This window comes from Zea mays, chromosome 2 (genome assembly GCF_902167145.1).
Source record: "Zea mays cultivar B73 chromosome 2, Zm-B73-REFERENCE-NAM-5.0, whole genome shotgun sequence".
Classification (NCBI taxonomy): domain Eukaryota; kingdom Viridiplantae; phylum Streptophyta; class Magnoliopsida; order Poales; family Poaceae; genus Zea; species Zea mays.
This window is the reverse complement of record NC_050097.1, coordinates 92,500,758-92,513,681: the sequence shown is the minus strand read 5'-3', so window position 1 is coordinate 92,513,681 and position 12,924 is coordinate 92,500,758. Positions and strand designations below refer to the sequence as shown.

Genomic DNA, 12,924 nt, shown 5'->3' with positions numbered 1-12,924 from the left:
TTCCCTCCAACACTTGCCCCCCGAGGGGCCGGTTCAACTTGGTGAGATGGTCCCGAAGTCTTTTTCGGGAGATGGCCTAAACGCTGCCCTTGTTAGGTTGAAGTGGTCCCGCGTGGGTTTTTGAAATGTGATCGTTGACACTTGACGTTTTACTGTGGGACTGTTGGTTGTGCGAGGCGCTTTTCAGGTCTATAAAAGACAATGCGGCCGCGGCGGTGGAATTTTTACACGCCTGGCTCACGGAATACCCTAGCTTCAGTGTTTCCTACGCATCGTCCTCTTTCTCTCGCCACCGATGAACTGACCTGTATCAAGCAGACAGCTTGCTGTCGTCGACGGTACGATTAGTGGTCTTACACTCAGCAAGGCTTTGATACCATTTATGTCACACCCGGTTTTGGAAGGTAAACCGAATACGAACCATGTACGTGACAGGATCAGAAATTCACGTACACAACGATTACATAATTGGACATCATCACACAATGCTCAAATAATAGCGGAAAAAAGTATAACTTTATTACATCATGATGCCCAAGACATCCATATAGTCATTAACTTAAACATAAATCAAAGTGCTTAACGAAACGCAGTAAGAATAGGCCTTCATAGGTAATCAACTGGGGGTTCGCCGCTAGTCTAGATTAGAACTCCTCAAAGTCCTGAAACTCCTGGAAATCCTTCTCATTTTCTTAATCTTCTCCTCAGCAATGGTTGCAATAGGGAAAACCTGGTGTTTGGTGTTTAAGCAAGGGTGAGTACACATCAACGAACTCAGCAAATGTCACGTTTGGCTATAGTGGACTAGTTGTATGTGAGGTTAATCTCAAAGCAGTTGCTTTTATTATGTCAGGTTTTATCATACAACCCAAGTTGATATTCCCAAAAGAGAGCACTTCCTCCAAGAGGAAAGTACCAAATAATATAATCATAGCCATCATTATTAAACCATCAACATAAATGAATCCAAAGTATCTCTAATCAAAGACGATCCCAAGGCTGCTCTAAACCGTGAGCATGGTTGATATACCAGTTTTTTACACTCTGTAGAGGTTGCACACTTACCCACGAGGCGTGATCCCTTCCCAGCCTAGGTTGTAAAGACCTGATCTTCACTACCAAGGTGAATGGCCAGGGATTCACTACGTAGCCTTTACAAAGATTCCTCTGGTGTGCAGTTGCTCATTAGGTTTTGCCAGTTGTACACACATAATACTCCTCCCAAAGGTGAGTGACTAACAAAACCAAATTTAATGAACCTCGGCACCCACCCTTAGCAGAGCAAGCACTATGCCCTGACCCCCATTGATGCCCTACGGCAAAGCCAACTACACCCCTAAGTTCATCAAATTAACCAGCTAAGGGCGTCCCATTTCACTCTCATGGTTGTACTGTTATCCCAGGAGGTCACTCAACGAACAGTTCCTTAGGAAGAGGCACTCGGGAAACCGCCCGAGCCCCCTAAAATGCCACTAGAACATAATCATAATCATAATAAATCATAGTATCATAAAGTAATTCTCATCATGTTCGTTGATTAGGATAAAGCACTAGCAAGTAGCTAATTATAATAACCCAACCCAAAAAGGTAATCAAGGATAGGATAAATAGAAAGCTAGTCAATCCTTATTTTAATCTTAGTATGCGGGACATTGAATTATAAAGTATATAGGACATAATTGGTCAAATGACACTTGCCTGCACCAAACTGTTGCTGCTCAGGGGCTTCTTCTGTAACTTATTCGGCCTCTGCAGACGGAACATTGTCTAAGCGAGTGCGAACATACATTCAATATTCTTGGAACTGAAAGAAATAGTACACCATACAAAGAAAAACATGTGCAATACAAAATAGCGCTCACTTCTATGGTCTCACGAGAGAAAGAAACGCCGAGGTCGAAATAACGATTGAGAAGTTATTGCGTCTAAGTTATACAAATATAAAATAGAACATTTAATTCGACATACTCGCATTACTCAACATTTATTAATTGTCATTAAAGATATCGCTTAGTTTTAATTAGTTTGCTATGCTAACAACTTTTAGTTAGATAAATAATCCACGTAGAATTAGCTATTATAAGTGAGACGAAATAACAGCACGAGACGAAAATCGCCACGCGCGAAGCAGCGCGGCAGCATGTGCACGATATGCGCGCAGAACGTGTACGGCGCACGGGCCGACAGTACATGCGAGAACTAATTAATAGGTAACATGATTAAACTAAACAATTATTTAATAATAATAGTTCAATCAAAATTGACTGTGCTGATGTTGATTTAGAAATGCACAATTCAAAATTATTAACTAGATTTAAATTGAAGCGTCGTTCTATTAACCTCCGGTCAAACAAACGTTTAAATAAATTAGATAAATTATACAACGGCAGAGAAACTTACCTCTAAAATGTAGCCAATTTTAATATGAATCTAACGCAACTTGAACACAGTGAATCGGATTTAAAATGCAAAAGTTATCGCAGTTTTAATTTGAACTAAATTCCTGAGTACGGGTTAAAATAGAACAGGGGCTAAATTACAAAATTGTCATCTTATTCCTCATCTCTTCTCCTTCCTCTCAACCATGGGAGGGGGAGGGGGATAGGATGGGGCTGCGCAGGGGGGAGGGCTGAGCCGGCCGCCGCGGGCGCGGGGCGTGCTCTGGCCGAACCAGCCGGGCCGTCCAACGCCGGGGAGGGGAGGGGGCCACGCCGGGGGAGAATCAGAGGGGGAAGGGGCGACACTGCCTGGGGATGGTAGAGGAGGGAGGGGGAGGCCCTGCACGGACGGGAAAATGAAGAACACGAAGAAACCCTAAGTACAACAATGGTGGAGGCTCGCCAGAAGATGACCCTCATCGGAGCCGAGCACAAAATCGTCGATTTGGGATGAACCGTTGGTCAGATCGACAAATCGAAGGCATCGGAATGCAGCTCTCGACGAGACAAACGCAGTGGTACCCTCGGATTCCATCGACAATGCACGAATCGAATGTAATTGCTCGTCGGAGTTGTCACCGGAGTTGGAACCACCTCTGAACTTCGGCGAGCGATTCCGGGAGTTTCAGATCGAATCTGAGGGTGGGGTTTCAAATTTCGAAAAGGGCTCGATGTTGGTCACTTGTTATCAAATGTTGTGAATCAAAAACAAGGAAACACAATTGTTAAACGTTAAGGACCTTCGTCCCCCGAAGCATTATCTCCTTACGGATATAATGCTTCTCAGACGAAGGCCAAGAAGGGCACGCCTACATCATATCAATACAGGGATAAGAATACAATAGAATAAATATGATAGTCATATCTTAATAATTCATTCATTCCTTCATTCCATAAAACATGTATGAATATCAACAATGTTAATATTACATTAATACCTTCGGCTTGCTTGAAGGCGAGGATGCGAGAGTGTGAATACAATCCAGCGTGAACAGTACGATGTTACTGTTCATCTATTTATAGGCATGGGACGCAGCCCAGGCAAAAGTACATTTATGTCATTAATGTTTACACATGATCGTAATGCAGATTATAAAGGACTTTGTTGTATTTTCCTCCTTCGGCCATTATCAATATTCCTCTGCTTCGTTGCGGGCCGAAGCTTTCCAGTCTGGCAATAGCTTCGGTGTTTACTCTCATTTTCTTTGAATTCGTCTTCATCCTGTGTATCCCTTGCCATAAAAAAGAGGTTTATCTCCTGAAGATGAAGCTTCATGTAATAGCTTTTGCTAAAAACAAATGATTAATTATGTTTTTGAGGACCTTCAGAAGGAGAAGGCCCCCAACAGTAGCCCCTCGCAGTATTAATTTGTTTCTTTGTAACAAATTTAGACTGCGACGTGAATGAGAAGTCCTTTAGCCGAAGGTCCGAAAAAACAACTTCCCTTCACTAGAATAGCGAATGACACTGACGTGCAGGCCTCACCAAACCGTGGGGCGCTAGGCATATAAATAGGAGCCCGCATTGAAAACATTTTTTGTGCCATTCCAGTTGCTTACGTTGTGCTCGTCATTTTAAACTTGCTTGTTTGGCCGAGTTTTAATTGAAATTCAAGCTTCGGCATTTCAAGGACCTTCGATTCTAATGGCCGACGAGAAGAAAGTTGTCGACCCGGCATTGTCAGGGTTTTACGAAGCTATGGAAAGAACCAACGCAGAGAAGATTGCTCATGAGATGTTAGCTAGGATATCTGAGGGTTCCATTGATAGTGAAAGTTTTGATGTAGAGAGTGGGAATGAAGATGCCGATGATCGGCCCTGGAGACCAAGCCATGTTGTCTTCGGGAAATCAACCATCAATCAGGGGCAAATTGATGCAATGAGAGGAAGGTACTTCCGCGATATTTTTAATTGTGAGGGCTGGAGGAGAAAATAATGTCCCCCTGCCCAAAGCTGATGAGGTGGTAGTTTATAGAAGCTTCATGAAGGCTTCGGTTCCCTCTAGATAAATTGCTAGTTGAAGTTTTGAAGACTTTTGAAATTTACCTTCATCAGCTTACCCCCGAAGCATCATCAAGATGTGGATTTTTATTTGGGCCATGAGGAGCCAGGGAGTGGAACCAAATGCTTCTGCAATATCCACGAGCTATCATATGAGACGAAGGCTACTGGCAAGGAGCAATATCACAACAATTTTGGTTGTTACAGCTTTGTGCCTCGCTCTGAGGTAAGCTACCCAGTTCCGACATTTCGGAAGAGATGGCCTGGGGCCTAGATGCATGAGCGGTTCTATGTGAAAAACGACTTGGTTGAAAGAGAAGATATTAAGGGGATTATCCAACGCCCTATCTGGTCTCGCTTTGGCATTAGAAGGCCATCCACTGCCCTTGGGAATGACATACAAGCATGTCAGGCGGCTTTTAATACAGTGTGCACTTACATAGGCACCAGGGACTTAGTCCAGGAGCATATTGCTTATGCAGTATGGCCGCTCTCAAGTGTGTGGGAGATGCAGAAGGAAGCTGTTGTTGGGTCTAGCGAAGGTGGTTTGGTCTATCTGAAGTACACATTCAAGAAACTAATAAATGTTCGTGGGTTAACTTAAGAACGTGGGTACCCATGTTCTTAATTGAGTTAAGTTCATGGGTTTGTTGAAGAACGTGAGTACCCATGTTCTTAGTTTAAATTCGTGCGCCCTAGATAAAGTCGTCGAACTTATAGTATTAAAAACGTGGGTACCCACATTCTTAATTTAAGTTTGTGGGCCACGTCGACACCGTCGAACTTAACACAAACTAAATCCCTAGCGATCCGCGCGTCTCTCTTCAATCCCGCCTACGTGCGCGGCGCCAGTCCCCGCTCCTCCACAGCGCCGCCGCCAACCCACGCGCCCGCCGCCACAGCTCTTCCACCGCACGCCGCCGCCAAACCTCATATTCCCCTCCTCCTTGCTGTAGCTGTAGCTTTCACCCCACTCCACGGCACCACGCCTCCCTCCCCCCTTCCCCAAATCCTCCTCCCCTCCCCAATTAGGCCAATAGCCCGCTCCGCTTCCAGTCGCGACGTCGGTCGGGGAAGAAGCTTCGCGCCCGTGCCGCAGATCAGGAGAGGAGCTCCCCGCTCCCGCCTCGGCGGCCGCTTCCTCGCCGCCGGTCTCTCCGGGAGTCGTCTTCGTCGCCGGCGATGAGCTGCTTCTTCTGCATTGAGTCGGCGGCGTAGGACGAGGAGCCCAGGAAGCCCGCCGCCGCAGGCGCCCACAAGGATGCCACGCCGGATCGCGCAGTGGCCCGCGTCGGATCAGGTATGGCGGCTGGACCTAGAGCTGGATCTCGGACCCGTCCCCTCCCCCCGCGCACGTAAAGACATTGAGCAGACGAAGAAATATACATATTGTGGCCCCACCCGAAATATACGTATTCGGGTGAGGAACCCCTAACCTGTATACACATTTATCCGTGATATGAAAACACATGATGTATATTTCTTTGTTAAGTAACCAAAAAGTACTCTTCATTAACAGGGGCCACAATATGTATGCACAAGCTTCTCTACTTTCATCTGTACTAATTGCAGCGGGATACAGTAAGTGGTGATCATATTGTTGTTTTTCTCTTTATTAAAAGTGCAGCAATGTTTCTTGTTTGGCTATTACAGTTGTGAACTCCTCCTTATAAGTTATATAAACTTCTGAAACAGTGCCTGTGCTTTCCCCTTTCTGAATCATGACATTTTACAGCCGAGAGTTCAGTCATCGTGTAAAATCAGTATCAATGGCTAAATTCACTTCCCAAGAAGTTTCGGCACTTCAGGAAGGGGGCAATGAGGTTCGCCTAATATTTTATTAATAATTTAGAAAGGTCTGTGTGATCTTTACAGTTACCTAATATTCTCTTTCTTCCAGCGTGCTAAGGAAATCTATTTCAAGCATTGGGACTTGCAAGGCCCTGTTATTGACAGTAGGTTAACCATCTAGTCATGTTATTTATTTTTCAAACATATTGTAGTTGCACACTTGATGTTTGATTGCTTTGTTTTCACTTATAGTGATGTACATAGACTCAGAAATTTCATCAAGAATGTATATGTTGAACGGAGATATTTAGAACAAAGAATTAGCGAACATTTAGCGCAAGCAAAGGTAGCTATCTGAACTCATGATCACTGATCACCGATAGACATCTATGCAGTAAACTAGCATCCACAATCTCTTCACTGCCCAGAACTTTTTTTAACCCGTTAAACATCTGAAAGATCCAGGGTAATCAGGACTCTTATGGAAATAGCAATGCAGATTCATCTCCAGGAGTTTTAAGAAGTGCATATGTCAGAACTTATGAAGATAATCACGATCTAAAGCGCACCAAAGAAAGTCTCTCAGAAAATCAAAACAATTCTAATGGACATCCAGTGAGTAGTACAGTAGACCAAAATAATAATTCTACAATGGCGAGAGAAAAGGTCGACCTTAGAAGCCATCTGCGTCCAGACGATCTCTTGAAAACTGATGGAAAGTCAGAAAATAATCAAGAGGTTGTGATTTCATCAGCTTCTTCTGCAGCACAAGCTTCCAAAGAAATAAATAGTAACAAGGTGTTTCTGCCCATCAAACTTCCTGATCCTCCTAGGTCACAGAAAGCAACATCATCTAATACCTCTACTGAAGCACAGGTGATGCAGTTCTTATAAGCTTTGGTTATTTTTTATTCTGCATTACCTAGTCCATAGTGTTACTCTTCCCATTCTAGTGGATCCAACTATTCATTTATGTTTACTATAGTATGTCAAAAATAGATATAAAAAATCCAGTAACCCAGACTAAATGTTTGACCACAAGCTAGCAATAGAAAACAATAGAGGTGTTTCATGGATTATAACCACATTCTACTAGTTTATTTAGCATGCATTTGCTCCGTTGTTGCATGGTTGCATCTTCTTACCTTGCTTTATGGATCTGATTTGATGAAATAGTCTTAGGTGACACCTAAGAGGTTTCCAGCTTATATATCTTCTTTATTACTCCCTCCATTCTACAATATTTGTCCTTGGTCTTGGTAGAAAACTTTACACAATACTTGTTCTGTTGTTTATCTCTACTACTAATTATGTCAGTACTGTAGGCATCCACACCCCCGCAGTGCACTTTCTGCCGCGCGCACCCTGCCCCGCATCCGCCCGCGGCCGAACCCTCCCCTGCATCCCGCCGGCAGCCCCGCATCCCGCAGCCACGTTCCTTACATCATCCGCCCGCAGTCGCGCTCCTTCCATCCTCCGCCCTCGTTCCGCCGCCCTCCTTCCATTTTGAGCTTTGACGGCGTGAATCCACAACGATCCCTTCCATCATCGCGGATCCCGTGCTCCCTCCCGCGCTCCCTCAGCGCCCGCCCGTGGATCCCCGACGACGTCAATGACTCCACGATTAAGGGGATCCGAGGCCACCATAAACGCGCTCCTCCCCCACGACGTCGATGGCGCGCGTGTTGAGGGCGTGGGGAGGAGGTGCACGGCTGCCATCAACGCTCTCCTACACCCAGATCTGCGCGCGTCTGCCCTGGACTTCCATGGACGGCTGTCCACGCCCACCATCGGCTCACCATGGATCACGCCCCAGCCGCGTCCGCCCTGGACTGCCATGGACGGCGCTGTGCCACATTTGGAATTAATAAACTAGCCACTATTGTTGATACCATCTTGGAATTAATATTTTATCTACATTTAATAGTGTGGTTTATGCTCTTTCATTCTGTTATATGGCTGCGACGTCTATGAGATCCTGATATCCATGACCATGAGTAACACCATCAATTACATGATATGTCAAATTAATTCACTATTTACTCCCATTTTGATTTTTTCACTCTAAACATATTTTTGAATGTGGCCAAAGAGAGTGCTGATGTCATCATTATTGATGACAGCTTCTCCGCTATTGTCGTCACTGTTGCAAGATGGGGTCGATCAGTATACATCAACATTCAGAAGTTTGTGCAGTTTCAGCTCACTGTCAATGTGGTACATCTGGTATCCTGTATTAGTTTATGGTTTGAAAATCCTCATAGTACTTGAGCGTATTTTGAATGCCCTTTTGTTTATATCATAAACCTACATCTCATCGTTTGTATTCATGCTAATTCAGGGAGTGCTCCTCTTACCGCTGCGCAATTGCTCTGGGTCAACCTGATCATGGATACACTGGGTGCACTGGCGTTGGCTAGAGAATCCGTCCCCAACCCCAAACGATGAACTGATGAAGAGAACACCTGTTGGAAGGAAAGGGAACTTCATCAGTAACGTTACATGGAGAAACACCCTAGGACAGGACTTCTACCAGTTCCTCGAAACATCCCATGTATATTGGATCGGATTGAAAAAATTAACTTGAATACATAGGGAAAGTGGCTATTTGGAATCAAGGGCGATAACTCTGATCTACTCTTGAACACACTGATCTTCACTGCTTCATATTCTGCCAGGTAAGTCCAAGCTAACAAGCTAAGTGTTGATGAGTTTGTATCCGGGTTTGTACTGCTTCTACAGTACTTTCGTCTTTATGGATTGTAGCTGTAACAGTATTTTTTTGTGCTTGTCATGCATAGCTGGAGAGGATGATCACGATAGGAGAGCTGATGATCTCAAGATATTCTATAAGGCCTATGCTACAGAAGTACTTTCAGATGGAATTGTGGATGATAAGAAGGTGATTTAATTTCTAGTTTACCGATGGTGCTTGTTTTGTGTGGGGACAAATTAACATAACCTGCTTATAGTTCTTTTTTAGGAGAAATACAGTAGGGGAGGCCCCTACTGTTCATTTTATTTAAAAAAGAATGAATAGAAAAGGAGTTACAGAAAATGAAATCAAACATGTATAGGTGACCGGTAGAAAAGGCAGCATGCAATAGGCAACCAAGAGAGGAGAAGTGCACACAAGCTAGTCAATTGAGCTTAGCCGTAAATAAATTGAATATCTCGCAATTTGGAATAGGCCCCATCGGAAAATTTACCAACAAAAAAGTATTCTACAAATGTTTTGACCAGAAGAAGCTTGCATCTATTTTCATAATAATAAAACTACGAATTGTATGTATAAGTATATTAATACCATTCAAACTAGGGCCATTCTGAGTTATGGTGTTAGATTTTAATTCAAAAAAATCTGGCCTTGCCAGTATTCTGTTTGTATTCAGAACATGATGCTTACTAATTCCTCTTCAAACTTCAGAAATTTACAGACAGAAGCTTCAGCAGTTTGTAGCTGATGGAGAGCCGAGCAAGAAGGAAGTGGAAGCTCTGATGGCATTCCAAGTGCGTCTTTGCATCCCTCAAGAAACTGTGGACGCACATACTGAGATTTGTGGGCAACTGTTCGAAAAGGTGACTCTAAATCTTTTTGATTGAACTCCTTTGTAGTGGTTTAGATTTTGTTCCATATCTTGATTAGGCAAAGCTGACGGCGTGTTCTGTATAAGTGCTCTTACATTTGTTAGGACATTGCAGGTTGTCAAGTTCTTTAACCAGTATTTGTGGGCAACTGTTCGAAAAGGTGACACTAAATCTGTATAAGTGCTCTTACAGTTGCGTGCTCCATATCTTGATCACGTTCTTTAACCAGTTTCCAGTCTTCAGTTCTGTGGGAAGGACTATACTGCTACAACCAAAAAGAAAAACATATGATAGAAGAATCTAAATGTTGGATGGTAAAAACTCTCTACTTTTCCATACTTCTATCAGTTCTTTTTTGCATTTGGATGTTTCTTCCCATGTTTGCGGTGGATGGTAATGGATACTTATCTGATAAAGTTCATAGTTGGATGTCAAATTTCAACATATGATACTATGCACTTTTAGTGCCATATTTTTGTCATCCATCCTTCCATTTTGATGTGGTAAAAAATCTAAATGTTGTGTAGTAGATACTGTCTTACCCTGTATGTCTGAGTTTTTTATGGATACATCAGTTGTCAATCCAAGTTGTACACGAGTTAATGGTATGCTAGGTTTTGGTTGATGGGATGATAGAAGAATGTTGCCGTACTAAGAGATCTTGTTGTTGGTAAATGCACTTGTAATGAGGGCAATTCTTCCTTATACTGCGATACTTCATGTACCATGATAGGATGGAGAATTGGATGTTCTATCTAGAAGTTTATATGTCACCATCTGATTTTGTCCATGTTTTTTACCGTAAATACAGCAGGGAGGACCCCAAGAATTTTTGTCCATACTGAGTATTGCCACAGATGGTTTTGTATCTCTGGAAGTATTATTTATTATTGCTTATTTGTACTTGCCTTTCTTCAGGTTCTTGACAGCTCACAAAACCTATTGCCTCCAGATGAGCTCCGTAAACGGTTTGAGCAAGAAGGTAATATCATAATATTTCATCTATATTGGTTACAACTTACAAGTATCTTGTTAGTGCTCGATTATAGCATCCATTAGCCAGGTTTTATCATGTTTTGTTGGATGCTTCCTCCCAGTTCAGGAAGTGTTTTCTTTACGCACTTTCAGTTGTAATATTATTTTTTGACACAACACTAATCTGGTCACCAAAATACCTATAGATCTTCTCATACCTAGGTCAAATTTAGCATTCTCATGAAATAGTGTACAAGCAGTTATTCTCATAAACTAATCATGCTTGTTGATGATACTAGTACTATCTGATATAACTAGTTGCTTTTTCTCTCTTTGGTAAGAATCTGCAATTAAATTTGACATCCATTGGTTATATATTTTTTCCTTGTTCAGTTACCACACATGCTGCCATCTGAAAAGGCATTTTCAGCTGCTGTATCTGCTCTTGGCATCTACAACAAAGACAGGATAGTAGTTTATGATGGAAAGGGGCTGTTCAGTGCTGCTCATGTTTGGTGGTAAGCTTTTTTCTTCACAAAAATATGTAAAAATTGCAAGGGTTGAAGACCAAATAAATAAATGTTCATTTTAGCTGTGTATTTGGCTATATGCAAATAAATAAATGTTCTTTTATTTTAGCATTTAGCGCTAGGGGATGCTCTTTGAAGTGGTTATTGACCAGTAAAAACTTACACAGTAGTTTGTTTGTGTTCTTACTTGATAGCCTAAATGCCGCACCAAGGAGTATAGATTAACATTGAATTACATATTGTATAGGTTGAGTTTTGATTTACAGAATTGTCTGTGTGCTAGTTGGTTCATATATGTGAAGTTAGCAAGATTATTTCAAGGGAGGGCATGAAATCCTCATTACAGAAAACATGTTCATTTGTTGCCAGGTGGGGAGGACTGCACAGTTCGGATCTGGAGCAAAACAGGCGAGCTCTAGAGTGAATGAAGGACGTCGTCTTTGGAAGTCAGACATCACCTAGAGCTAGTGTGTCCATTCTTGACATGTTTCTCTTAGTGATAGGTGGATACTGTCTAGCTAGGAACAGAGTATTGAGGGATTGATGGACGCATGCATCTTCAATTCCTGTGTGTTGTATTACTACTGGTACAATCTCCAATTCTTGTGAACTTATGTATTTGGACTGTGAATTTGTGATATGAACATATATCCATATGTTTGAAATCTGTATTGTATGTGATATTCTATGTTGCATGTGATATTATGTTTGTCTAATTTTTCATTTCTGTAATTTTTATTTTTTTTCTGGAAAAGGGTTAAGAACGTGGGTACCCACGTTCTTAACGTTAAGTTCATGGGTACCGTCGAACTTAATGTGCAGCCCACGCAGACCCACGGAGGCCAAATAAGTTCGACGGCCACGTGGCCCCGTCGAACTTAACAATAAGAACGTGGGTACCTTCGAACTTATGGGAACAAATTCGACGGCCCCGTCGAACTTAAAAACGCATGTTCTTAATGTTAAGATCGACGGTACCCACGTTCTTAATGTTAAGTTCGACGGTACCCACGTTCTTAAGGTTAAGTTCGACGGGGCCGTCGAACTTACATCTCTAAGTTCGTCCAAAAATCGTCGTCGGCTATATTCATCAGTAAACCCATGTTCTTACGGTAAGTTCGACGGCTTATTACATTAAGTTCGACGGTTTTTCACCCACGTTCTTTAACCAGTTTCCTGTAGTGGTATACTTGGATTATTGTTATCCTTCGTGAAAGCAAGGAAAGAAAAGGAAGACTGCTGCTTCGGCGATTTCTAGGATGCCGAAGCCGAAAAAAGTTAAGGTTTTAACACACCGCCCCAAGCGCTTTGTAATGGCCGAAGTGCCGAGGCCTATTGAGGGGTCTTCTTCCATATCTGGGCCAAGTCACTCCACTACTGTCGAAACTAGGACAGAATCGGCCAAAGAGCCAGAACTGCCGAGGGCATCAAAGATTCTAGCAGCAACTCCAAAGAGGAGGAGAATGGCCAGCGTACTAGACGTTGTCATGGAATCTGTGAACGTACAAACTCCTCCTTCAGCACCTGATACAGGGAGCGAAGCCTTAAAAAAATCTGGCGAAGATTGTATAGCGTAAGTTACTTCTGAGGCTAGACCCTCA

The 12,924-nt window shown here is 42.8% G+C and overlaps 2 pseudogenes across 2 annotated transcripts; both read left to right on the top strand.

Moving 5' to 3' along the window:
- Nucleotides 1-5,910: 5,910 nt before the first annotated feature.
- On the top strand, nucleotides 5,911-6,756 carry LOC103646694 (ARF GTPase-activating domain family protein pseudogene; annotated as a pseudogene). The gene is made up of 4 exons (NR_163499.1): nucleotides 5,911-6,020; nucleotides 6,175-6,262; nucleotides 6,340-6,398; nucleotides 6,483-6,756. The product of NR_163499.1 is annotated as an ARF GTPase-activating domain family protein pseudogene (transcript).
- A 902-nt stretch (nucleotides 6,757-7,658) lies between these two features.
- On the top strand, nucleotides 7,659-12,007 carry LOC103646693 (E1_E2 ATPase superfamily protein pseudogene; annotated as a pseudogene). Its single transcript, XR_002267590.3, has 8 exons — nucleotides 7,659-8,447; nucleotides 8,572-8,908; nucleotides 9,032-9,132; nucleotides 9,658-9,809; nucleotides 9,933-10,132; nucleotides 10,737-10,800; nucleotides 11,187-11,311; nucleotides 11,693-12,007. The product of XR_002267590.3 is annotated as an E1_E2 ATPase superfamily protein pseudogene (transcript).
- The last annotated feature ends 917 nt before the right edge of the window (nucleotides 12,008-12,924 follow it).